Source organism: Papio anubis, chromosome 18 (genome assembly GCF_008728515.1).
Source record: "Papio anubis isolate 15944 chromosome 18, Panubis1.0, whole genome shotgun sequence".
Lineage (NCBI taxonomy): Eukaryota > Metazoa > Chordata > Mammalia > Primates > Cercopithecidae > Papio > Papio anubis.
The window spans coordinates 22,138,142-22,164,056 of record NC_044993.1 but is presented as its reverse complement, the minus strand read 5'-3'; the positions used below and the strand labels follow the sequence as shown (position 1 = coordinate 22,164,056).

General features: G+C 50.1%; 1 protein-coding gene across 4 annotated transcripts in view; it reads right to left on the bottom strand.

Moving 5' to 3' along the window:
* The window catches only part of RANBP10 (RAN binding protein 10), an 87,652-nt gene that overhangs the window by 22,451 nt on the left and 39,286 nt on the right, over nt 1–25,915 (bottom strand). For 2 of the 4 annotated variants that reach the window (XM_009196717.4, XM_031657921.1), the window contains exon 1: nt 19,554–19,940. The exons of the other annotated variants lie outside the window; for them this stretch is intronic. The gene's annotated coding sequence lies outside the window, so the exon portion shown is untranslated. Of the gene's footprint in view, nt 1–19,553; nt 19,941–25,915 lie in introns of those variants that run through there. 4 annotated transcript variants of the gene reach the window in all.

The window sequence follows — 25,915 nt, the reverse complement described above, 5'->3', positions numbered from 1 at the left end:
AGGAGAATCGCTTGAACCCAGGAGGCAGAGGTTGTGGTGAGCTGAGATCGTGCCACTGCACTCCAGCCTGGGCAATAGAGCAAGACTCTGTCTCAAAAATAATAATAATAATAAATTAGCCAGGTGTGGTGGTGCCTGCCTGTAGTCCCAGGTACTCAGGAGGCTGAGGTGGGAGGATTATTTAAGCCCAGGAGTTCAAGGCTGCAGTGAGCTATGATCATGCCAGTGTACTCCAGCCTGGGCAACAAAGTGAGACCCTATCTCCCCAAGAAAAGTTCCCTCAGGCCTCTTGGGAGTCAATTTATTCCATCTATCCCCAGTCCCTGGCAACACTGATCTGATGTGTTCCTATGGTTTTGCCTTTTCCAGAATTTCACATAAATGGAATCATAGAACATGAGGTGTCTTGCCTGGCTTCTTTTTTTTTTTTTTTTTTTTTTTTTTTTTTTTTTGAGACGGAGTCTTGCTCTGTCGCCCAGGCTGGAGTGCAGTGGCCGGATCGCAGCTCACTGCAAGCTCCGCCTCCCGGGTTTACGCCATTCTCCTGCCTCAGCCTCCCGAGTAGCTGGGACTACAGGCGCCCGCCACCTCGCCTGGCTAGTTTTTTGTATTTTTTAGTAGAGACGGGGTTTCACCGGGTTAGCCAGGATGGTCTCGATCTCCTGACCTTGTGATCCGCCCGTCTCCGCCTCCCAAAGTGCTGGGATTACAGGCTTGAGCCACCGCGCCCGGCGCCTGGCTTCTTACACTTAGCACAATGCATCTGCAATCCATCCATGTTGTTAGGAGAAGCAGTGTTCCATCCCTTTTTATTGCTGAGTAGTACTCCATGTTATGGATACACCCCAGTTTTTCTGTCTGTTTATACACCAGTTGATGACACTTGAGTTGTTATAATTTTTAGCTATTATGAATAAAGCCAACAAATATTTGCTTTAAGGTATTTGCACAGACATATGTTTTCATTTCTCTTGGATAAATACTTACAAGTGGTATTGCTGGGTTATAAGATAAGTGTATGTTTAATTTGATAAGAAACTGTCAAACTGTTTTCCAAAGTGGCTGTGCTATTTTGCTTTCCAACCAGCAATGTATGAGTTCCATATCTTCTTCAGTATTTACTATTCTCAGTTTTTTAAAATTTTGGCCTTTTAGTGTATATATAGTGGTTTCATTTTAATTTTATTTTATTTTGTTTTTGAGACGGAGTCTGGCTGTCGTCCAGGCTGGAGTGCAGTGGCCAGATCTCAGCTCACTGCAAGCTCCGCCTCCCGGGTTTACGCCATTCTCCTGCCTCAGCCTCCCGAGTAGCTGGGACTACAGGCGCCCACCACCTCGCCTGGCTAGTTTTTTGTATTTTTTAGTAGAGACGGGGTTTCACCATGTTAGCCAGGATGGTCTCGAGCTCCTGACCTCGTGATTCGCCCGTCTCGGCCTCCCAAAGTGCTGGGATTACAGGCTTGAGCCACCGCGCCCGGCCTATAGTGGTTTTGATATCACTGTGGTTTTAATATACATTTTCCCTATGACAAAATATATTGAGTATCTTTTAATGTACTCATTTGCCATCTATTTGTTGGAAAACTATTCAACTGTCTATTCAAATTTTTAACTCATTTTTTTATTGGATTGTTTATTGTATTGCACTTCTTTATTGTATTGCACTGTAAAGGTTGATATATTTTAGATACAAGTCCTTTTATGTTCTGTGAGTATTTCTTCCAGTCTGTGGCTTATCATCATTTTTTTTTTGGGGGGGGTGAGAAAGGGTCTCACTCTCTCTTCTAGACTGGAATGCAGTAGCCCAATCTCAGCTCACCACAACCTCCGCCTCCCAGGCTCAAGGGATTCTCCTGCCTCAGACTCCTGAGTAGCTGGGATTACAGGCACACGCCACTACCACCAGGCTAATTTTTGTATTTTTAGTAGAGACAGGGTTTCGCCGTGTTGGCCAGGCTGGTTTCGAACTCCTGACCTCAAATGATCCACGTGCCTTGGCCTCCCAAAGTGTTGGGATTACAGGCATGAGCCATGGCCATCCAGTCTCATTTTCTTTTATTTTTCTTTACTTTTTTTTTAAGACGGAGTCTCGCTCTATCGCCCAGTCTGGAATGCAGTGGCGTGATCTCGACTCACTGCAAGCTCTGCCTCCTGGGTTCACACCTTCTCCCACCTCAGTCTCCCAAGTAGCTGGGACTACAGGCGCCCGCCACCATGCCTGGCTACCTGCTTTTGTATTTTAGTAGAGACGGGTTTCACCGTAGTTAGCCAGATGGTCCCACCTCCCAAAGGGTTGGGATTACAGGCATGAGCCACTGCCCCAGCCCTCACTTTTTTTTTTTTTTTTTTGAGATCGAGTCACTGTGTTGCCTCCAGGCTGGAGTGCAGTGGCACGATTCGCTCACCGCAAGCTCCGCCTCCCCGGGTTCACGCATTCTCCTGCCCAGCCTCCCGAAAGTAGCTGGGACTATAAGCTCACCACGCTTCGGCGAATTTTTTTGTATTTAGTAGAGACGGGTTTCACCGTTAGCCAGGATGGTCTCATCTCCTGACCTCGCGGATCCGGGCTGGTTCGGCCTCCCAAAGTGCTGATTGCTAGGAGCCAACAAGGGCCTCGCCCTCACTTTCTTAATAATGCCTTTCAGGTTAAAGCTGTGGCTCAAGCCTGTAATCCCAGCACTTTGGGAGGCCGAGGCAGGCGGATCAGGAGGTCAGGAGATTGAGACCATCCTGGCTAACACGGTGAAACCCCGTCTCTACTAAAAATACAAGAAAATTAGCCGAGCGTGGTGGCGGGCGCCTGTAGTCCCAGCTACTCGGGAGGCTGAGGCAGGAGAATGGCGTGAATGCACTCCAGCCTGGGGCACAGAGCAAGACTCCATCTCAAAAAAAAAAAAAAAAAATGTCTTTCAAAGGTGGGCTGTGATCGTGATTGGGACTGTGTTCACTCTCTAGATCAATTTGGAGAGAATAGATAGCTTAACAATATTAATTATTCTGGCCGGGCGCAGTGGCTCCTGCTTATAATCCCAGCACTTTGGGAGGCTGAGGCAGGAGGATTGCTTGGGCCCAGGAGTTTGAAGCCAACCTAGCCAATATGGTGAAACCCTGTCTGTAAAAAAATACAAAAAAAATTAGCCGGGTATGGTGGCGGGTGCCTGCAATCCCAACTACTCGGGAGGCTAAGGCAGGAGAATAGCTTGAATCTGGGAAGGTGGAGGTTGCAGTGAGCCGACATCATGCCACTGCACTCCAGCCTGGGCAACAAGAGCGAAATTCTGTCTAAAAAAAAAACGTGCATGGTACTCAGGAAGGCAAAAAATATATATATTACTATTATTTGTACAGATAGGGTCTTTCTATGTTGCCCAGGCTGGTCTCAAACTCCTGGCCTCAAGCGATCCTCCCACCTCTGCACCACGGTTTTATGCAAGGGGAGAGGGAAGTGAAAAAGGGAGGAGGATGTGCAGGCAAAAGCATGAGAACAGGTGGGGCAGGAGCGGTGGAGCTGCAGAGGAGCTCGACTGCCTGGCTAAAGAGGAGAAATGTAACCCATAGAGCCATGACAAGCCCAGGACCTGCACAGGCTAGGGAGCTGATGGGCTGACAGGCAGGTCTACTCCCCAGGCACCCCTCCAGGTAGCTTCCCCACTGTCTGCCTGCTTTATCCTTGGGGCCTGAACAGCACACCATATGAACACGCTTAAGCACATCCCTCCCCTCCCAAGTGGCGTGGGTAGAGGCTCTCCTCTGAGTAGAGGATCTGAGTAGCTAGAAAGCAGGGCAAAGCTCAAACATTCACAGTACATGTGTGTACGTGGACGGGCAAGGCACAGGGTGTGGGCAGGCAGCAAGCAAAGGTGTGGGGGTGAGAAAAGAAGGATAACAGGGCCAAGGGCTGACAAGGGAGGCAGAGAGTGTGACTGGAGAGGTGACACAGCCCAAACCCTGGAGCCTAAACTCAGCATTTGAATCAGCGAGCACAAGGGAAGTTGTCCCCTTGGTCACAGCACCCGTCCCAAGCCTAGTGTACCCTCAGCTTTCATGTCTTTTCACCCAGGAAGCCTCTATTTAAACAAAGATTCTCCAGCACCCACAGTGGGAAACAGGCCAAGACTGAAGGGCTCTCGGAGACTGGTGGAGGACCTCAGTCCTGCTGGTCCCTCCTGCATCTCCCCACTGCATCACCAGGAAACCAGTGTGAGAACTGCTTGAGACTGGCTTTAGAAGGGCCAAAGCCTCTACCTGGATCCAGACTCTATTCTCACTTTCTGAATTCCCCAAAGACATTGGAACTGCCTGGCTCAGGGCACACATTGCTGCTCTGAGAATCAACTCAGCTCCTAAGCTCACCAGGCCCAGCAGTGGGAGAGGCCTTTCTGTTGCTAGTGGGTATGCAAATCATTTGACCTCAGAGAAATAGCTCTTCTGGCGAACAATGCCCATTCCCCACCAAGAGGCAGGCTCATGAGGCCATCACAGTCAAGGCCTTTTCTCAGGCATCAACTCGGGAGGCACCATGGCTCCTGATGGCGGCAGCTGTTCCCCTGGTCTATAGCAGGCTATAGATGAGGGCGGCCAGCTGGACAGCAGTGAGGAGCAAAGTGATAATCATGCCTCCAGGTCTGGCTCAGACTGTGGTGGCCCCAGGTATGCCCACCAGCTTGCCCTGACAGGATCCACAACCATGGGCTACAGCAGCCACAGAAGCCCTCCTCCTCCCTCTGCCCCTCATCCCTCAGATAGAGCACAGGGATTTCCCACTGCAAGGCAGTAACTGACAACAATGTGGCAACTGTTAGGAGAGCAACCATAACCCTGTGTGTTTGGCAGAGCACAACAGATGTTGCCAGGGGTCTGGGATGCCAGAAGGTAGGACGGGGCTCTCTTCAATGCTCCCTGACCTGCACAGCCCCCTAAAGTCAAATCCACTGCTTATGTGGCCATGGGAGCACACCATCCAGCAAAGCCACTGCCCATTCCACCCTCCCCAAATAGTCTTTCAGGAAGGTTGCCTGCTGCTCCTCTGGGTCCTCTTAGAACTATGCCCAAGAACTAGTGGTATCCACTCTGTCCTCCCCTCTTGCCAGGGCATCATGATCCAGTTCAAATTTCTGCCTCCTGGAGTCTTCCATAACATCCTTTGGTCCTCCCCTTGCACACAGCCCATATCCCTGGTCCATTGCCTGGTGCCTACTGAACCACTTCAATCACCAGTCACTGTTCCCGCGACTGTCATGTCCCTTCCCCCAAGATCATGAGCTCCTTGGTACGGGGCCAAATGATCTCAGGACAATTCCTCCAGTGCCCAGCATGTCAGGAGTCTGACAGGTGGTACAAGTGTGTGCACATGCACATATGTGTGTTCATGTACCACCAGTGACCAGCCCCAGCTGTCAGCCTGCCTCTTTCTCACACAAGGATGGTCCTGTATGACAGATTTTTATGCAAATTTTACTGTCCAGGAGGTCCAAGACATAAGCTAGAAGCTTTCCTTTTTTCACTTTCTCAGGTTAGAACAGTAGATATCCTATAAAACCTAACAATAATTTGGTCATTTGATTTATGAAAGCTCATGAAATCATCAGGAAGAACCTACTTAGTGAGCGACTCAAGGATATTTGGGAGATATTTTTGTTTCAGTGTATGGGAGTTCAATAACCACTATGAAAACAACAGATGCTTAAATTTTCAAAGACCTAAAATTAAAATAAGTATTTTAAATAATTTTCTTTAAAAATAAACTATATAACTATTTTGACAAAACGAGCACAGAATTTTTAGATTTTGCCTGTAATCCCAGCACTTTGAGAGGACGAGGTGGGCGGATCACTTGTGGCCAGGAGTTTGAAACCAGCCTGGCCAACATGGTGAAATCCCGTCTCTACTTAAAAATACAAAAGTTAAGGCCGGGCGCGGTGGCTCAAGCCTGTAATCCCAGCACTTTGGGAGGCCGAGGCGGGCGGATCACGAGGTCAGGAGATCGAGACCATCCTGGCTAACATGGTGAAACCCCGTCTCTACTAAAAATACAAAAAACTAGCCGGGCGTGGTGGCGGGCGCCTGTAGTCCCAGCCATTCTCCTGCCTCAGCCTCCGAGTAGCTGGGACTACAGGCTTGCAGTGAGCTGAGATCGCGCCACTGCACTCCAGCCTGGGTAAACAAAGCGCAAACCCCCGCCTCTAAAAAAAAAAAAAAAAAAAAAAAAAAAAATACAAAAGTTAGCTGGGTGTGGTAGCACATGCCTATAGTCCCAGCTACTTGGGAGGCTGAAGCATGAGAATCACTTGAACCGGGGAGGCGGAGGTTGGAGTGACCTGAGATTGTGCCAATGCACTCCAGCCTGGGCAACAGAGCAAGACGTTGTCTCAAAAAAAAAAAAAAAAAAAGGGGGCCAGGCTCAGTGGCTCACACCTATAATCCCAGTACTTTGGGAGGCTGAGGTGGGCAGATCACCTGAGGTCAGGTGTTTGAGACCAGCCTGGCCAACATGGAAAAACCCCATCTCTACTGAAAATACAAAAATTAGCTGGGCATGCTAGCACCGCTCCTGTAATCCCAGCTACTCAGGAGGCTGAGGCAGGAGAATCGCTTGAACCTGGGAGGCGGAGGTTGCAGTGAGCTGAAATCGTGCCACTTCACTCCATCTCAAAAAGAAAAAAAAAAAAAGAAAATTAAAAAATTTTTAACTCTGGCTATAAATATGGATTTTAAATTTAAAAAAACCAAAGAGCTCAATTTAAAAAAAAAATTAGAGTCAATTCAGGATTCACCATCACCTCAGTTTGGCCAAAAAAGAGATAAGTTTTCTGCTTTTCCAACTCCCAAATGATTTATCAATTTTTATAGATTTTCCCAGAGGGCAAAAATACACAGTACCTGTTATAGGCCAGATAAGACCCCCACCCCAAAGATGTCCACGGTCTAATCCCCAGAACCTGTGACTATGTCACCTTTCATAGTAAAAAAGATGTTGCAGAATGATTAAGTTAAAGCCCTTGAAGTAGGGGATGACAGTGGATTATCAGGTGGGCCAATGCAATCACAGGGGTCTTTATGAAATGGAAGATGCCTCACTGCTGGCTTTGAAGATGCAAGAAGAGGCCATGAGTCAAGGAACACAGGAGGCCGCCAGAAGCTAGAAAAGGCAAGGAATGAATTCTCCCCTAGGGCCTCCAGAGAGAACTCAGCCCTGCCAACACCTGGACTTTAGAATTTCTGTTCTCCAGAACTGTAAAATGATTATTTCAAGCCACCATTGTTACAGTAGCAACAGGAAATCTGAACCTATTCTGGTCAGGGGTCTGCCATTACAGAGCTGTAATGTATCTTCAACTGAAGCTACCAATATTTTTTTCCAGACACAGTGTCTGTGTGTGTATATAAGGTATATACCATATATACATGTATGTATACACACACACACACACACAAAGTACGTGTGCAAAAGGCAGTCTGAAGTTAAAAACAGAATGTGGCATACCTCATTTAGTATCACTGGCTGCTGCAGCAGCACGGTTTATGGCCACCGTGTTGCCTTCACATCCTCTGGAAAGGACAAGCACTATCTGCTCGCCACCAAATAACTAACAAAGGCCTGCCCCAGGGAGTTTGCAAAGTGGGAGTAGGAAGTGTGAAAGGAATAAAGACAGGGAAAATGTAAGTAAACAAACAGGAAAACAAGAAACACCTGGTAGATCAAGTGTGCTCTAAAGAAAACAAGGCTGGGCTGGGTGCAGCGGCTCATGCCTATGATCCCAGCATTTTGGGAGGCCAAGGCAGGAGGACTGCTTCAGTGCAGGTGTTCAAGACCAGCCTGGGAAACATGGTGAGACCCCCCATATCGACAAAAAATTACAAAAACTAGCTGGGTGTGGCGGTGCGTACTTGTGGTCCCAGCTACACAGGAGGCTAAGTTGGGAAGACTGGATCATGCCACTGCACTCTAGCCTGGGCAACAGAGAGATATCTCATCCTAAAAGAAAAAAAAAAAAAGGCTGTGTGCAGCAGCTCATGCCTGCAACCCCAGCACTTTGGGAGGCCAAGGAAAGGGGATCGCTTGAGCCCAGGAGTTCGAGACTATCCTGGACAACATGGCGACACCCCATCTCTACAAAAAATAAAAAAAATAAAAAAATTAGCCAGGCGCTGTGGTGTGCACCTGTAGTACTGCTGAGGAGGGAGGATCTCTTGAACCCAGGAGTTTGAAGTGGCAGTGAGCTATAATCATGCTAGTGCACTCCAGCCTGGGCAACAAAGACTCTATCTATAAAAGAAAAGAAAATGCAAAGTCAGATGATGGGCTAGCAGCGTGGGGGGGGGAGATGAGGACTGATTGGAATGGGGCAGTCAATTGAGTTCCTGCTGAGAGGGTAACTCCTGAGCAGAGGTCTGCTGGACAAGAGAAACAGAAGGAAAAACCTTCGGGGTAAAGGGTATGAACTCAGCATGTCTGAGAAACAGAAAAGCAGCCAGTGGGGCTGAAGTTGAGCGAGACTTAGGAAAACTCAGAGCAGAGTGGGCACGACTCGCCAGGTGTGGGTGCAGCTAATGTGAGAGGAAAAAAGGATGGCACCCAGGTTTCTGGCCTAAGCAAACGTGTACATGGTGGCACCATTTATCAAGAGACAAGGAAGATGGGCGGAAGGAACAGGCCCTTTGGAAATGCTAAGCTTGAGATGTCTTATTAGACATCCACGTAGCCAGCAGCTGAACAAGGCAGGTAAGATGGTGGCAGGTCCAGGGACTTTGTGGCTCCTTCCCAGATGCAGAAAGACTGTGATGGGGAAATGCTCATTAAACAAACAGTGGTGTGGACAGAATACTTTGAGTGAAGTCACTGGAGGATTTTCCTCTTGTGTTGTTCTGATACATACAATGGTTTTCTGTTTTTCCGTTGTGAGAAAGATTCAGGCTAGCTAAGGGCTAGAAAGGACAGGACAAACATGCAACAAAGGCACCAGAAGCCCAAAGAAGCTGAGATGATGGATTCAGTCATCCGCCCCGCTGTGAACCCGCTCCCCAGGCCTTGGGAAGTTGTACAGTGGAGAGAAACTGGCACTACACTGCCGTCTTGAGAAACTGGAAACCACAAGGCCAGGGCTTAGCCCCAGCCCCACATTTTGCAGTGAGTCTGCTGTCAGCCTCAGGCTAGGATCCTCACACAGGCAAACTGGCCTCTGTTAGAAACAGACTATGGCCCTGGGTGCCAGGACAGCCAGTGGGGCTGAAGCGCTTCTGCTGTCTGGTTCTGGCCATAGCACTGTCCTTCCCATGACAGGCCCTGGCCAGTCACTCATCCTTAGACCTCAGACTTTGGTTCCCTTCTCTACAAAATGAGAGGAGAGGGACTAGGCATGGTTGTCAAAGGGCCCTGGATGTCTACTTGTAGGAAACATTCTAAGACTCCAAGCCACTGGCAGGTATGATAAATCCCATCAGAGGACAGAGGAAACTGAGGCACTAAGAGGCTGAGTGGAGGCCTGTGGTCATGTAGACAACACTTCTCCCCTCCTCTGAGGGACACCCAGGGGAGCACCAAGCAGGTATTTGTGATGGTGAAGCTACCTCCTCCTTCCTGAGCCAACCACCCAGCACCATGCCTAGGGCGCTGCCCTTCCCATTAAGGGGAGTCCAGCAACTATGCCTGGGTGAGCAGCCCCACCAGCCCCACCACCTTGTGCTTCAGAACCGGACAACCCTTTTCCCACTCCTGTCCTGAAGCCAAAGTCAGCAACTTTCTAAACACGCCACCCCTCCCTGGGTGGGTCTAGTGAGAGGCTGGAGATGTGCCTAGAAGTGAGAGTTGTCACCCACACCATGAGGCCAGAGATGGCTGTCTCAGAGGGCACTGAGATGTGAGGGCCAGAAAAGAACAAGTGGGCTGGGCGTGGTGGCTCACACCTGTAATCCCAGCACTTGGGAGGCCAAGGTGCGTGGATCACCAGAGGTCAGCAGTTCAAGACCAGCCTGGCCAACATGGCAAAACCCCTTCTCTACTAAAAATACAAAAAGTAGCCGGGCATTGTGGTACATGCCTGTAATCCCAGCTGCTCAGGAGGCTGAGGCAGGAGAACTGCTTGAACTTGGGAGGCGGAGGTTGCAGTGAGCTAAGATGGCGCCACTGCACACTCCAGCCCAGGCGACAGAGCAAGAATCTGCCTCAAAAAAAAAAAAAAAAACAACAAGTGGACATGGCTACCTGGGTCAGGCCCTCAGGGAGTCACATCTGGCTGGCTCTGGGTCAGAAGGATGGCTGGGGCCACATGATGGGGACAACACTTTGGCAGAGAGGACCACCCAACTAACCATTCTTTTATCTCCAAAGAGAATAAGTCTTGTCACTCCCAGAGAGAAGGGATGGGCAGTCAGCCTGGCACCCATACACAAAAGTCTATGCCTGGCCATGTCAAGTACCTAGGAGATGCCAGTGACGCAAGAAGAAACTAAGCCACATTTGAACCAGCAGGCAGGAGACCCCAGGAGGCTAGTGCAGATGTTCTGGCACCACCCACTTCCCCCTGCATCATCACTTAGACAGTCACAGAAATGCCAGGGTGGCTGCAGAAATGGTTTATCACCTTGGCACTCCCAGGTACCATCCCTGGACAGTGCCCTAGAGATGGGAGACTCCTCCTGTAGGGTGCCAGGGACTCTAGCATGACCGTTCCAGCAGCCCACCCATACCACTCCCATCCACCATGGCACATCCAAGGCCTCAGTCCCAGGGCAGCGAGGAATGGAGAACACTCCTACTGCTGAATGGAAAGATTTCCTCAGAAGCAGCATGTTAGTCTGGAACCCTGGAAGTGGCTAGAGCTGTGCTTGCCCACCAGGTTCTGGTCCTGGCCCAGCTGACCAGCACACAGGGGCCAGACACATCTCCCTCACAAAGCTAACCTGAGGCCCGGCGCGGTGACTCACGCCTGTAATCCCAGCACTTTGGGAGGCCAAGGCGGGCGTTCAAGACCAGCCTGGCCAAAATGGTAAAACCCCGCCTCTACTAAAAATGTAACAACTAGCCAAGTGTAGTGGCGGGTGCCTGTAATCCCAGCTACTTGGGAGGCTGAGGCGGGAGAATGGCTTGAACCCGGGAGGCAGAGGTTGCAGTGAGCCAAAGTTGCACCACTGCACTCCAGGCTGGGTAAAAGAGTTAGACTCTGTCTCAGAAAACAAAACGAAACAAAACAAAGCAACCCCTAAAAAGCTAGCCTGAGCACTGATCACCAAGCCAGTCATCTCTTCCCAACACATGGGTCCCAGCCATCACTCACTGTGGGTCAGAAGACTCGAGCTTGGATCCCAATTCTGTCACTTCTTAGCCCCCAAGTTCCCTTGGCTAAACTTCTCTCGGGGATGGCAGGAAGATTAAAACAGAATGTGTGCCATGCGCAGCGGCTCACGCCTGTTATCCCAGCACTTTGGGAGGCCAAGGCGGGCGGATCACCTCAAGTCGGGAGTTCGAGACCACCCTGACCAACATGGAGAAACCCTGTCTTAACTAAAAATATTTTTAAAATTAGCCGGGCGTGGTGGCGCATGCCTGTAATCCCAGCTATTCAGGAGGCTGAGGCAGGAGAATCGCTTCAACCTAGGAGGCGGAGGTTGCGGTGAGCTGAGATTGCACCATTGCACTCCAGCCTGGGCCCAAGAGTGAAACTCCATCTCAAAAAAAAAAAAAAGAGGGAATGTGCATAGGACACAAGTCCGCAGGAGAGACACTCACCAGGGAGATTCCCTTACCTCACCATCTTAAACCCTGGCTCTGCAGCCGAGTCTGGGCACTTCACATGTTCTGCTCCCTTCTGCCCTGAGGGAGCGGGTAGGGGTGGAGCTGGTCACTAGCCCCTCTCCTAATGAGTAGCCACAGGCAGCAGCCCCAGACCTGCTCCACGCTTGTTTCTGGCCTCCTGGGGAGGCCATCTAACCCTTGCAGCACCAGGCAGGGTTCAACAGCCATGCCCAGTGGCTCTCAGAATGTCCCTCTTGAGGCTGGCTGTGGAGGGATGAGCGCTGCGCTGGCTTGGCCAGAGTGCTTCCTGAGCATGGGGCCGGGCCCAGGTACATTGCAGGACATCATGGCAGGGCTGCTCCACAAGGGTGGTCACTCACACAGAGCCATCACTCCCCAGAAATCCAGCAGACAGATGCTATCCCCATAACCTCAACTATCTTAAAAAATCTGGCAGGACCCATGGCCTGGAGCAGCTCAACAATGGATAATGGGAAAGCAAAAGAGATTTTTTTCATTCAGCAAATGCTGTGGGGTGGCATCAGAGAACACCCCTGTCACAGCACTCCCATGGCTGTTCCTTTTAGAACCAAGAACCAGGACCAACGTAACCATAAGGCGATGCCTCTGGCACTGCAGGCAGGAGATCTGGCAGTGCCCTGGGTGCAGCGTCTTCTCTTCACGGTAGCTCAGCATGGAAGCCATGGTAAAGGGGCAGGAGAAAAAGGCTACCTCTACAGGTAGCTGATGATACCAGGGGCTGACACCAAGTGGGGCATGCCTTCCCATGGGCACCTAGGCCCTCCACTGAGATAGGACCCAGATGTCAGCTTGAAGTCACGGGCAGGGCAAAGAACAATACAGCTAGCACCTGCAGAAAAAGGGGCCTTGCAGCCGGGCGCGGTGGCTCACGCCTGTAATTCCAGCACTTTGGGAGGCCAAGGCGGGTGGATCACAAGGTCAGGATATCGAGACCACGGTGAAACCCCGTCTCTACTAAAAATACAAAAAAAAAAATTAGACTGGCACGGTGGCGGGCGCCTGTAGTCCCAGTTACTCAGGAGGCTGAGGCAGGAGAATGACATGATCCCGGGAGGCAGAGCTTGCAGTGAGCCGAGATCGCGCCACTGCACTCCAGCCAGGGGGACAGAGTAAGACTCTGTCTCAAAAAAAAAAAAAAAAAAAAAAAAAACGGGGGGCCTTGCACAGATCACACCCTCCCCACCCAGAAGAAGTAGATTCCTGATGGCCAGGAGAGGCCTAGGGGGGCCAGGCTGGATCTAGCTGAGTCTGGATAGGACATGGCTCAGATGGCATCTGGCCCATCCGGCAGCGCTACCTGCCAACACCTTGTCCCGACAGGACAAGCTGGCTCGGTAACCCATACTGAACCAGGCTAAGGAAAGGTGTTGCGGTATCCTGCAAAACTGAGGTGCAATATCAGCTCGCCAGGCTAGGTGTCTCTCTTCTAGGGCTGGGTTTGACTTTTGCTTGTTTCCCCAAGCTCCTTTTGAGCCTCCTGGGAAAGTCACTGGACGGGTGACCTATGGTAACATATGCCTGTGGCTCTGTGTACATCATTGGGTCCTAAGCAAAGGCCAACCCCTTCCCGAAAGGAACCCCTGGAGTGGCATCCCCACATTCCCAGGGTCTCAGGATACAGCTCCTCTGCCGGCACTAGGAAGGCAGGGGACTGAATGGGAATTGGTCTCCACTCTGCTTCACCCTAATATGGCCTCAGCCTTACCCAAGACACTTGAGAATCTCTGTTTTGAGACACTGACAAACTCAGGTTTCAGAACTGGCCCTCTGCTGTCGATGAAACCTTTTCTTTCAAAGGACTTAACTTGCCCTGAAAAATCCAGTCTCAGAATGTTTACTTCTGTGAGAAAGGCTGGGGGCTGGTATTTGGAAGATGAAAACCGGACAGTATAGAGGAGGAATCCCATGCCCAAGGAATAAGAGTTTTTAGGTCTGGCTGAGCTGCCTCACTTGAAAAGGCTGCTGAGCAGCCCGGGTGTGCCAGGGTGATACAGGTCTCCTGTGGGTCAGGGAGGAGGCCCACAGAAAAGGAACGAGTGCTTGCTGGCCATAGGGCCAAGGGTGCTGCCAGCCCGGGCAGGAGTGGCAGGGAAGCAGAGAGCAACTTACATGAAACAAGCTTCTCAGCATGGAGCACAGTGTCCTGCAGCACTTACACCATTAGTCACAGCTTGAATCACCAGCTAAGTACCTCTGGGGCCCAAATGCCAAACCACCCTCTGTTCTGGACTGCCCTGGAGAACCTGTTGCTGCTCAGAGCTAGAAGGCCTTGGACATCTACTCCTTCACTCCCATCTAGGCCATGTACCAAGGGCCTCTCAGAATGAGAAATGACAGAATAAGAAAGGCAGAGAGGGGCAAGGCAGCACCAGGTACACAAACCCAACCTATCTTCCCACAGCCCTGGTCCTGAACAGCTGCTCCAGCTAATTCAGAGACCCTCCTGTGCCATGAGCCCTTTTCCAGACAGGGCTGCCTGGAGGCACCCTATAGGCTTGAACTACAGGGTGACAATCAGTTGGTTTCTTCCCCCTACCAGCCTCAGTTAGGTACCGGCTGACAGAGTGCCCAATCATGCCAGGGGAGCAGAGGCTTGTTCCCAGAAGGAGGGACACCCAGAAGCATAGTGGGCCCTGATGGCTCAACTCACCCAGCTCGGGAGAAGCAAGGCTTCCCTCACAGAGGGACCTGGCTGCCCCACGGCAGACCCCTGTGAAGTACTGCAGATCCCAAGGTGAAAGATGCTCCAAAGAGCGGTGGTGTTAATGGTGGACACTGCAGGGACTACATGGGTCCCAGGCTATATGGAGCAGCAAAGAAGCAGTGCCTATTTGGCAGGTATAGACAAATAGCATTTCCAGACTACTAGAAACCCACCTATATTGGGGCCGGGTGCGGAGGTTCACGCCTGTAATCCCAGCACTTTGGGAGGCTGAGGTGGGCGGATCATGAGGTCAGGAGATCGAGACCATCCTGGCTAACACAGTGAAATCCCATCTCTACTAAAAATACAAAAATTTAGCCGGGCGTGGTGGCGGGCGCCTGTAGTCCCAGTTACTCGGGAGGCTGAGGCAGGAGAATGGCATGAACCCAGGAGGTGGAGCTTGCCATGAGCCGAGATCATACCACTGCACTCCAGCCTGGGCAACAGAGCAAAACTCCGTCTCACAAAAAAAAAAAAAAAGAAAAAAAGAAACCCATCTACGTGCCAATAATCTCTAAGACAGCCACTGCATAAAGTCACCTGCTACTGGTATTTGCTCAAAGCAGAGACATCTTTCACCAGATGTGCTGTACTCTTAGGAGGACAGGGAGGAACGATATCAAACACCTTGTTATTTCTTTCATTGCTTGCCACTCAGGCAGGGACTAGCCTCTGTCCTTGTGAACCTGGCACGGACCCCTGGTGTTCTGCCCTGATCTCTGCTATCAGCGGTTCTGCTTCCATGGCACACACAGATGTGAAATATCAGCTGTTTGCAGAATGTGTCCTACCCAGCAGAAGCAGCTTCCTGCTGGGCCTATGACTCTAACAGCTCACTCAGAGCAAGCCTGGTAAGGTAAGTTCTAGGGGAAGGAAAGATGCTCACTTGATCAGGACCATCCTGTGGTAGTAAAGCAGACGGCCCCTATCCCTCCTCCTGCAAAGGCCAGGGCCTGGTTGCCGGGCACCACCTGTTTCAGGAGGTATGTCTCCTATCCCCAATCCCTGCTGTAGTTCTTCCAGCTGTTCCTTTTCCAACAGTTATAGTCAAGGAAAGTATGCTTCAAAGGGCCTGATGCTGCTCTGAAGCGTTGTAGTAACTAAGGTAATATATGCCACACCAAGGGAACAGCTGCCTGCGCTACAGAAATGGCAAAGAGGAAATTATCAACTACCCAGTTCTGATGCAGCTGGGCCTCCTATCAATACAGCCTGAGTCTCTCTGGCTCTGGCTGAGGCACAAGACACAGAAGCAAGATTTGTCTTCTCCCACTCCCTTAAAGTACTTTAGTCTTCTTACAGACTTTGTCTTCTTGCTTCCCCAATTCAGTATCCTAGCCTCTGCCCTTCCCTGCCAGCTCACCGACGCCAGGGTGGGGCTGCAGGTAGGTTCACCTGCCCTGCTTCCGAGTCATTTAGCCAAGGATTCTGACATTTTTATTTTGGGGTGACACCTGTTCCTTGGTTTCACACTTAAGAAGGCCAAAAAACACCTTGCGAAAGATGAACATAAAAACTTCCACATCTTCCAGCAGAAACCTCTGACCATGCAAGCTCAGACATGCCCATAGGCTCCCAGGAAAGTGTGAGCACCACAGCCTCACTGGAGAGAGACTTATTGTTATCATCTGCCCCAGGTTCCAAGCAAGACCCCATGGTGTCTGCCCTCTGCCTCTGACAGCCCTACCGGCAAAGATGTCCTTGCTGAGCCAGTGCAACCTACAATAAAACACTCAAAACATCAACATCTTGACTTTGATTGCTGTGCCATCTTTTTCTATAATTTAACTACAGCTACCATAATAAACATGCCTATGCAAACACAGAAGGCCAAGCACTTGAGAGAAAGGGTAGTTTCAATGACACCTAACTCCACTCTAATACATCAACATTTATGTATTTTTTATTTTTATTTTTTTTTATTTTATTTTTGAGACGGAGTCTCACTCAGTCGCCCAGGCTGGAGTGCAGTGGCACAATCTTGGCTCACTGCAAGCTCCACCTCCTGGGTTCACACCATTCTCCTGCCTCAGCCTCCTGAGTAGCTGGGACTACAGGCGCCCGCCACCACACCCGGCTAATTTTTTGCATTTTTAGTAGAGACAGGGTTTCACCATGTTAGCCAGGATGGTCTCGATCTCCCAACCTTGTGATCCGCCCACCTCGGCCTCCCAAAGTACTGGGATTACAGGCGTGAGCCACCGCGCTCGGCCTATTTTTTTTTTTTTTTTTTTTTGAGAAAGGCAGAGTCTCACTCTGTCACCCAGGCTGAAATGCAGTGGCACGATCTTGGCTCACTGCAACCTCTGCGTCCTGGGTTCAAGCAATTCTCCTGTCTCAGCCTCCTAAGTAGCTGGGACTACAGGCATGCACCACCACACCCAGCTAATTTTTTATATCTCTGGTAGAGATGGGGTTTTACCACATTGGCCTGGCTGGTATCGACCTCCTGACCTCAAGTAATCCACCCGCCTTGGCCTCCCAGTGCTAGAATTATAGGCGTAAGCCACCATGCCCGGCCATACATAAACGTTTATAAAAGAAAACTTTAAATATATAGGTACTTCCTTCTTCAGGTAGAAAAAAACACATCTTGCCGGGCGCGGTGGCTCAAGCCTGTAATCCCAGCACTTTGGGAGGCCGAGACGGGCGGATCACGAGGTCAGGAGATCGAGACCATCCTGGCTAACACAGTGAAACCCCGTCTCTACTAAAAATACAAAAACTTAGCCGGGCGAGGTGGCAGGCGCCTGTAGTCCCAGCTACTCGGGAGGCTGAGGCAGGAGAATGGCGTGAACCCGGGAGGCGGAGCTTGCAGTGAGCTGAGATCCGGCCACTGCACTCCAGCCTGGGTGACAGAGCGAGACTCCGTCTCAAAAAAAAAAAAAAAAAAAAAAAAGAAAAAAACACATCTTTTCTCAATAATAAGAATAGCTAATATAGCTGGGCATAGTGGCTCACACCTGTAACCCCAACACTTTGGGAGGCCAGAGGAGGACTGCTTGAGGCCAGGAGATCAAGATCAGCCTGGGCAACATAGCAAGACCCTCATATCTAAAACAAAACAAAACAAAACAAAACATTAGCCAGATGTGGTGGTTGCGTGCCTGTAGTTCCAGCTACTCGGGAAGCTGAGACAAGAAAATCACTTGAGCCCAGGAGTTTGAAGTTACAAGGGAGCTATGATCATGCTACTGCACTCTAGCCTGGGCAACAGAGTGAGATCCCAATCTCTAAAAAGTAAAAATAGCTAATATTTATGTACCCCTTTTTGTGTCAGGCACTAGTCTAAGCAAGTTACAGGAATTAACTTAATCCTCATAACCATCCTATATACGAGTTAGATACTAGTATCACTTTCATTTGCAGAGGGGGAAACTGAGGCAGAGCAGTACACTAACTCACTCCAGGTAACACAGCCGCCAGGATGCAAATGCAGGCAGTATGGCTCCAGAAACCATGCTCTGCTCCACCAGCTGACCACAGCCCTTGATGTCTGTTTCCCCACATGACTAAATGTGAGTCAGGAGTAGATTCAATGACACTTAGTCCTAACATACAGAAAAGGGAGCAGTCACTTTTCTATCTCTCCAGGTAGAAGGTGGTAGCACAGCCCCTACACACAATCAGTGCCATAATGATTAGGGCAGTGGGGTGAGGCTGAGCTCCAAATGACGGCTTCAAGCTGTAGACAGACCGCAGACTGATAGAGCCTGATGCAATTTACTGAAGTCCAATACACTTAGACAAAGCACAGCAAAATGCAGAAACAACTCATCCCACAGCCCAAGTGCATGATGCCAGGTGCTGTGCCCACTCTGGGGAAGTCCCAAGGAGCTCACAACCCAGTGAGGACACTCTGGGTAAATGTGAAAGACACACACCAGGCAGGGTGGCAAGTGTCATCCGAGACATGGTCAGGGCTAAAGGGGTCAGACAAAATTGAGTGGGGGTCAAGGAGGAAGGGCAGTCCCCGGGCAAGAAGGACATCTGCCAAGGGGCAGAGCAGGGAGTGTCAGCAGCATGTTTGGCACCTCACATAGCCATGCTGGTGTGTGGCATGTGCAGAGGGCAGAGGTATAGGAAGATGAGGCTGAGCAGGAGACTGTCCACTGGGCAGAGGAGCCAGAGGCCCGAAGCAGGCAAGGGGCACAGTGCACACAGAGAGCAGAGGCGTGTGGCACAGATCATAGAAACAGCCAATGGAGAGGCAATGGCAATAGGGGCAGAGACAGGAGCCAGATTAAAGAGATATCTGTGGAGCAGCAGAACCACAGCTGAGGGAGAGGGAGGACATAAGATTACACTGAGGAGTATCACCTGGGGGCCAGGGTGGACAGTGGCTGTCAGCAGAGATGGGGAAAACACGAGGATCTGGTTTTTGCAGGAAAATAACCCCAGTCTGGGGCAAGTGGACCTGGAGCAAAGAACTAAGGTTTCTGGAAGTGGGATTTGCTCAAGGGCAGGGCACAATGAGTGGAGTGGCTTGAATACTCCTGCCGGGGGCACCAGCTGCCCCTTCCCTGCTTTCTTAGGGTCTGGCAAAGCACAGTCACCATTCATAGGCCTCATGAGTCTTCTGGATCCCTCAAGGAAGATGAGTCCTGTCCCGACCACCCCCCCACCCACTTTACTCAGGTACCTGATTGATTAATTAATATTTATTTATTTGAGACAGAGTCTCACTCTGTCCACCCAGGCTGGAGTGCAGTGGCTCCATCTTGGCTCACTGCAACCTCTGCCTCCTGGGTTCAAGTGATTCCCCAGCCTCAGCCTCCCAAGTAGCTAAGACTATAGGTGCCCACCACCATGCCCGGTTAATTTTTTTGTACTTTATTAGTAGAGACAGGGTTTTACCATGTTGCCCAGGCTAGTCTCAAACTCCTGACCTCAAATGATCCTCCCGCCTAGGCCTCGCAAAGTGCTGGGATTACGGGCATGAGCCACCGCGCTCAACCAGGTACTGGAAATTTTAATCAGGAACTAGACCCAAAAGGACCAGAGAAAAGAGCAGTCCAATATACAGGAGGAAATCACGGAGATGGAGATTATCCTCTATATTCAAGAAACACTTACTTTAGAGAGAAAGAGGCAGAGGCTCTCTCAGGACAGTCTCATCAATTTCTTGTTGGTTTCAAACACTCAACCAGATCAGGCCCCAGAAGAAAAGGGGCTTAGTTCCACACTTGGGCCTCTCCTTCACCCCAAGCCTCTCTTCCAAGGGCTCATAGAAGGCCAAAGACTAAGTACTTCCAGACAGCAGCGGCTGGGCAGGCCAAGGATAGAATTTCTAAGTTAACCTCTTATCTTGGGCTGACTCAGATAAGGGCCGCTTAACTCACATTCTGCCCACTTGCTCCTAACCACACTGCGACTCAGCATCTAAAATGGCCACTGTACTGAGAAGCCAGAACAGAGAAAAAAATAATAATAAAATGGCCATTGCCAGGCCATTTTATTAATAAAAGCATTCTTTTTTTTTTTGAGACGGAGTCTCGCTCTGTCGCCCAGGCTGGAGTGTAGTGGCCGGATCTCAGCTCACTGCAAGCTCCGCCTCCTGGGTTTATGCCATTCTCCTGCCTCAGCCTCCCGAGCAGCTGGGACTACAGGCACCCGCCACCTCGCCCGGCTAGGTTTTTTTTTGTATTTTTTTTAGTAGAGACGGGGTTTCACCGTGTTAGCCAGGATGGTCTTGATCTCCTGACCTCGTGATCCGCCCGACTCGGCCTCCCAAAGTGCTGGGATTACAGGCTTGAGCCACCGCGCCCGGCCAATAAAAGCATTCTTAAAACAAATTATCAGGAACACTCTAGAGGCACACTTCGTAGCTTACAGTCTAATAATCTACTGTGAAGACACCAAGTCCAGCTGAATCACCTCCCATAGGGCTTGTCAATCCTGTCACAGTGAGCTATGATCGTGCCACTGTATCCAAGCCTGGGGGACAAAGTGAGATCCTATCTATAAATTAAATAAAGCAATGTAAAAATAAACAGACACATGTCATTTCTGGTTCGGAAGACTAAATTTTCAGTAAGATTGAGGTTTTCCATACTAATCCATTGATTTTATGCAACACATTATCAATTGAAATGCCAGTAGAACATTTTGGAACTTTTAATAAAAGTCTGATTGATAGGCCCATCAAAGAAACAGGCATGTTGCTAATGAAACCCCAAAATAGTCTAGCCCAATAAAATGTAAGGGCTATAAACTTGAACATCTTAACTGTATTAAAACATTAACACCCCTCAAAAATAGTACAAGAAGCAAAAACAAGGACTTTGCACAAAGATGTGTAAGTACCGGTCAAAACAGCAAACTTAGGTGGGTGTAGTGGCTCATGCCTGTAAACCCAGCACTTTGGGAGGCTGAGGCAGGAGAATCACTTGAGCCCAGGAGTTCAAGACCAGCCTGGGCAACACAGTGAAACCCCACCTTTACAAAAAAAAATTTTTTTCACTAGCCAGGTGTAGTGGTACACACTTATAGTCCCAATTACTTGGGAGGCTGAGGAAAGGGGATTGTGGGAGCCAGGAAGTCCAGGCTGCAGTGAGCTGTGATCGTGCCACTCCACTACACCCTTAGTGACACAGTAAGACCCTTTATCAAAAAAAAAAGTAAACTCCTCCGGACAAATAAAAATATCCAATTAGGAGGGAGGTTTGTCCAAACATGGTGCACATATACAAAATGGCTCCACATGCATGGACTACTTACATAGGCAGCAAGAGTTTATGCCAATTACACACGCCCACACTTATCTCAGTGTGCACACACTTCATGAATGCGCACAAAGACCCTTGGGGCAAATGGGGATAAATGTAACACTGACCTGCAGGCAACTGAAGTCCCAAGTGACGGCAAGCAAGCCTGAGGATACATCAACTCTCAAATATCTCATTTAAAGTTAACACCAGGCCGAGCATGGTAGCTCACACCTGTAATCCCAGCACTTTGGAAGGCCAAGGTGGGCAGATTGCTTGAGTTCAGGAGTTTGAGACCAGCCTGGGCAATGCAGTGAGACCTCATATCAATTAAAAATTTAAAAATAAGCCGGGCACAGTGGCTCACACCTGTAATCCCAGCACTTTGGGAGGCCAAGGCGGGTGAATCACCTGAGGTTGGGAGTTCCAGACCAGCCTGACCAACATGGAGAAACCCTGTCTCTACAAAAAATACAAAATTAGCTGGGTGTAGTGGCGCATGCCTGTAATCCCAGCTACTTGGGAGGCTGAGGAGGCGGAGAACCGCTTGAACCTGGGAGGCGGAGGCTGCAGTGAGCCAAGATTGTGCCATTGCACTTCAGCTTGGGCAGCAAGAGTGAAACTCTGTCTCAAAAATAAATAAATAAATAAATTAGTCTGGGCCAGGTGCAGTGGCTCACGCCTGTAGTCCCAGCACTTTGGGAGGCCAAGGCGGTCAGATCATGATGTCAGGAGATCGAGCCCATCCTGGCTAACACAGTGAAACCCCGTCTCTCCTAAAAATACAAAAAGTAGCCGGGTGTGGTGGCGGGCGCCTGTAGTCTCAGCTACTCAGGAGGCTGAGGCAGGAGAATGGCGTGAACTCGGGAGGCGGTGCTTGCAGTGAGCCGAGATCGCACTACTGCATTCCAGCCTGGGAGCAGAGTGATATCCCGTCTAAATAAATAAATAAATAAGTCGGGCCTGGTGGCACATGCCTGTAGTACCAGCTACTTAGAGGCTGAGGTGGAAGGAGCACTTGGTCCAGGAAGTTGAGGCTGCAGTGAGCTGTGACTGTGCCACTGCACTAGTCTGGGAGACAGAGTAAGACCCTGTCTCAGATAAATAAATAAAGAAACAAACAAACAAACACCAAAGTCTCAAAGTCTGGACCCAGCCTAGGCCACCACCACTACTGCCCTCCTACCAACCACACATCTGAACCATTCAATTGACCTGCGTCTCAACCAAGGGCCTCTTGAAAATCAGCAGCGGCTGGCAGAAAGGCTTTAGCTGCTATCGTCTTCCATCCCACCTCCCCACGAAAATACCAGGACCTTCATCTCTGTTTATGAATGATGATGCTTTCAGTTCTACAGAATGTATGCTCATCACCAGAAATAAAAAAGTGATCCCAGAAAGTGGAAAGCACCAAAAGGGATTCTGATCTTCAAAACCCAGCATTGCAATGAATAACGGCAAGCTGATACAGTTGGGATGTTTGTCCCCTCCAAATCTCCGTTGAAATGTGATTCTCAATGACGGAATGGAGCCTGGTGAGTGGGAGGTGTTTGGGTTATGGTGGCATCCCTCATGAATTGCTTGATGCCCTCCCAGCGGTAATGATTTCACGTGAGATCTGGTTGTTTGAAAACGAGGCTGGGCCGGGCGCGGTGGCTCAAGCCTGTAATCCCAGCACTTTGGGAGGCCGAGGTGGGTGGATCACGAGGTCAGGAGATCGAGACTATCCTGGCTAACATGGTGAAACCCCGTCTCTACTAAAAATACAAAAAACTAGCCGGGCGTGGTGGCGGGCACCTGTAGTCTCAGCTACTTGGGAGGCTGAGGCGGGAGAATGGCATGAACCCGGGAGGCGGAGCTTGCAGTGAGCCGAGATCACGCCACTGCACTCCAGCCTGGGAGCACAGCGAGACTCCGTCTCAAAAAAAAAAAAAAAAAAAAAGAAAATGAGGCTGGTACTTCCTGCCTCCACATTGCTCCCTCTAGCCATGTGATATACCAGCTCCCTTTCCATTCCACCACGATTTTAAGCTTCCATAGGCCCTCACCAGAAGCAGATGCTGGAGCTAGGCATGTATAGCCCTGAATCATGAGCCAAATAAAATTTTTTTATTTATAAATGATCCAGCCTCAGGTATTCCTTGACAGGAACACAAACTAACAAAAAGGCCCACTATCACCCCTGAGAGGGGTGCCCTCTACTCCAACCTCACATCTGCCCCGTGCTAGATCTGTCCGGACATTCGGCTAGCCCTGTATTCTGGAAGGGCCAGGGGCATCCATCCTTTCCAGGGAGAAGGGCTATCTAGATGCAATCTGATTCCTCCTTTCCACCTTAAAGATAATCAGGGAGATGATCAGATATGGCAGGAAGGAAAACCCTGAGGAGCTGGCAGGCAGAGTGAAGCAAAGACAAGTGCAATATCTACTGAACACTTAGGCCCCTTCCTCTTGCCAAAGAGAGGTGCACCCATGAGGAAAACAGATTTCCCTACAGCTTTATATTAGCAATGTCAAAGGACATGACCAGTAGCTGGCCTCAGACCAGTCCAGAGAGGTTAAAAAGTCTCACATTGTAAAAAAGGGAAACAGACTAGGCTGGCTCCATACGATCCCATCTCAAAGAGACTCAGATCAGCCCAGCAGACTCTGAACACCTCTCACCTCGTCTACTCCACTCCATGGATCTGAAACTCAATGGGTGACACAAAAACAGTTTTTACTAGGCAGGCATGGTGGTATACACCTGTAGTTCCCATCTACTTGGGAGGCTGAGGCAGGAAGATCATTTGAGCTTAGGAACTCAGGGCTGCAGTGAGCCGTGACCACTCCATTATACTCCAAGCTGGGCGATAGTGAGACCCTGTTTCCAAAAAAAAAAAAAAAAAAAAAAAAAAAGCCGGGCACGGTAACTCATGCCTGTAATCCCAGTACTTTGAGAGGCCTAGATGTGACGATCGCTTGAGTCCAGAAGTTAGAGACCTGCCTGGGCAACACAGGGAGACCTTGTCTCTACAAAAAATTTTTAAAAATTAAAAAGGCATGGTGGTGTGCACCTGTAGTCCCAGCTACTCAGGAGACTAAGGTGGGAGGATCACTTAAGCCTGGGAGGTCAAAGTTGCAGTGAACCATATTATGTCACTGAACTCCAGCCTGGGCAACAGGGCAAGACTTGTCTCATGAAAAAAAAAAAAGGGGGCCGGGCGCGGTGGCTCAAGCCTGTAATCCCAGCACTTTGGGAGGCCGAGACGGGCGGATCACGAGGTCAGGAGATCGAGACCATCCTGGCTAACACGGTGAAACCTCGTCTCTATTAAGAAATACAAAAAACTAGCCGGGCGAGGTGGCAGGCGCCTGTAGTCCCAGCTACTCGGGAGGCTGAGGCCGGAGAATGGCGTGAACCCGGGAGGCGGAGCTTGCAGTGAGCTGAGATCCGGCCACTGCAGTCCAGCCTGGGTGACAGAGCGAGACTCCGTCTCAAAAAAAAAAAAGGGTTTTTACTAAAGAAAAAAGAACATACGGCCAGGCATGATGGCTCATACTTGTAATCCCAGCACTTTGGGAGGCCGAGATGAGTGGATTGCTTGAGCTCAGTTCAAGACCAGCCTGGGAAGGCTGGGCGCAGTGGCTCATGCCTGTAATCCCAGCACTTTGGGAAGCTGAGGCGGGCGGATCACGAGGTCAGGAGATTGAGACCATCCTGGCTAACATGGTGAAACCCCGTCTCTACTAAAAATACAAATAATTAGCCGGGCATGGAGGCAGTCGCCTGCAGTCCCAGGCACTTGGGAGGCTGAGGCAGGAGAATGGCGAGAACACAGGAGGCAGAGCTTGCAGTGAGCCGAGATGCGTCACTTCACTCCAGCCTGGGGAACAGAGCAAGACTCCGTCTCAAAAAAAAAAAAAAGACCAGCCTGGGCAACATGGCAAAACCCTGTCTCTACAAAAAATACAAAAACAACCGGGCGCAGTGGCTCACACTGTAATCTTACCACTTTGGGAGGCTGAGCAAATTGCCTGAGCTCAGGAGTTCGAGACCAGCCTTAGCGACATGGCAAAACCCCGTTCTACTAAAAATACAAAAAATTAGCTGGGCATGGTGGTGTGCGCCTGTAATCCCAACTACTGGGGAGGCTGAGGCACAAGAATCGCTTGAACCCAGGAGGTGGAGGTTGCAGTGAGCCAAGATCGCGCCACTTCACTAAAGCCTGGGTGACAGGGCAAGACTCTGTCTCAAAAAAAAAAAAATACAAAAACTAGCTGAGCATGGTGGCACGTGCTGGTAGTCCCAGCTACTTGCGGGGCTTAGGCGGGAGAATCGCTTGAGCCTGCAAGGTTGAGGCTGCAGTGAGCCATGTGTGCACCACTGCACTGCAGCCTGGGCGACAAAGTGAGACCCTGTCTTAAAAAAAAAAAAAAAAGGGGCCGGGCGCGGTGGCTCACGCCTGTAATCCCAGCACTTTGGGAGGCTGAGGCGGGCGGATCACAAGGTCAGGAGATCAAGACCATCCTGGCTAACACGGTGAAACCCCGTCTCTACTAAAACTACAAAAAATTAGCCGGGTGTGGTGGCGGGCACCTGTGGTCCCAGCTACTCGGGAGGCTGAGGCAGGAGAATGGTGTGGGCCCGGGAGGCGGAGCTTGCAGTGAGCCGAGATCGCGCCACTGCACTCCAGCCTGGGCGACAGAGCAAGACTCCGTCTCAAAAAAAAAAAAAAAAAAAAGAACATA